This window comes from Chrysochloris asiatica, unplaced genomic scaffold, assembly GCF_000296735.1.
Source record: "Chrysochloris asiatica unplaced genomic scaffold, ChrAsi1.0 scaffold00044, whole genome shotgun sequence".
In the NCBI taxonomy this organism is placed as follows: Eukaryota; Metazoa; Chordata; class Mammalia; order Afrosoricida; family Chrysochloridae; genus Chrysochloris; species Chrysochloris asiatica.
In genome coordinates this window covers 7,136,139-7,137,918 of record NW_006408562.1, presented here as the reverse complement: position 1 = coordinate 7,137,918, position 1,780 = coordinate 7,136,139, and positions in this window count along the sequence as shown.

Sequence of the window (1,780 nt, the reverse complement as noted above, 5' to 3'; positions counted from 1 at the left end):
ATAATCACTTACAGATGTATCCAGTAGTGAAATATTTTCAAATTATATTTAAAATGCTAAATAAAATAAACATAACTTAACTATTGCAGATGCACTGGAAAAATGCCTTCATGACTAATGAAAAATGATGCTTGTAATCCTAATCCTAATCAATTGACTCAAAGATGAATTCAATTGTGTGGCAAGTAGAAGATCTAATGCAAAATGAATACTCCTCCCAAATAAAAACAATGGGGAAGAAAACATGTGTGCCCAACATCATGAGGAATAAAACAAGATACTTGGCTAAGCAGTCATATTAAAATTTCTGACATAATATATAAATGATTTTAATTTGAATATATGATTTTCAAACCAGTAGAGGGAAAAATAACTGTAATGAGAGTAAAAATTTTAATGGATAAAAAAGAAAACAATATACTGGAAAAGTCTGGCACTTAGAAAGTCATATAAAAAATACATCGAAATATAGTGGCACTTTCAATACATATATTGTTCTCTCTCTCTCAATGCTATCAAGTTGATTCCAACTCACAGTGCCCTTGGATAGGGTTAATGAAGCTTTAAATCTTTTAGTGATCAGAAAAATGGAAAACCTCATCTTTTGCTCATGGAGCATCTGGTGGGATGCTTCATTGGTTGTTATTGCTGTTAAGTGCCCTTGAGTCAGTTCCAACTCATAGTGACCCTGTATAGGCTTTCCAAGGATTGACTGGTGAGTTTGAACCTCCAACCTTGTGGTTCAAAATGACCTTGAGGTGAAGTTCTTATCCTATGATACCTTGAGTCCATTCTGATTCACAATGACCCTATTTACACAGATAAGCCAAAACGGGTTGCTACTAGAATAATAGTTCATACATTCATGAGTTTATTTCAAACAAGACATGTTTGAACATGTCTCTGCAATTAGTAGATGGCTACAGACAAGTTCTTTCAGCAGTACAATTGTCTTTGCTTCATTAAGGTGCCTTCAAACACAAGATCCATTCAAAATGGTGGCTTCTGAGGGCATCTGCTGGACCAGTAAAACCCAAGGCAGAGAGGCCAGTTCACAGAAGTCACTGGCAACTGTTTTTTGGAATTCCAGAAGGATAATCTTGAAAGATTTTCTCAAAGACTCAGGGTGATCATAGGGGCATACTAAGAAGAAGTTTTAAGAAAATTGCATTGGTGAGTAAAAGGCCAGGAAAGATACACCAAGTAATTTTTCCCCCATTACAGAAACGTGCCTGCAAGGCAAGTCCTACAGGAATCTCTGTGATAAAAATTATTCCATCTACCATGGAGCACTGATCTTACCCCATCAGACTTCTTTCTGTTCCCCCACACTTACAGAACTTTTAAATGGGAAATCAATTAGACTCCCATTGTTGTTGTTGTTAAGTGCTGTGGAGTCAGTTTTGAACCATACCGACCCTGGATAAGGTTTCCGAAGCTGTAAATCTTTACAGAAGCAGAAAGCCTCATCTTTTTTCCGCAGAACCGCTGGTAGTTTCGAACGGCTGACCTTGAGGTTCACAGCCTGACTTGTAACCCATAGGGATGCCAAAAATGCCATTTTGATCTAGTATAAATTGAAGAGTGTTCTGGAATACTCATACTTCTCAATGTTGTCCATAGCTTGTCATGACCCACACAATCGAAAGCCTTCACGTAGTCAATAAAGCATAGGTAAACTTCCTTCTGGTATTCTCTGCTTTCAGCCAAGATCCATCAGACATCAGCAATGATATCTCTCGTTCCAAGGCCTCTTCTGCATCCAGCTTGAACCTCTGGA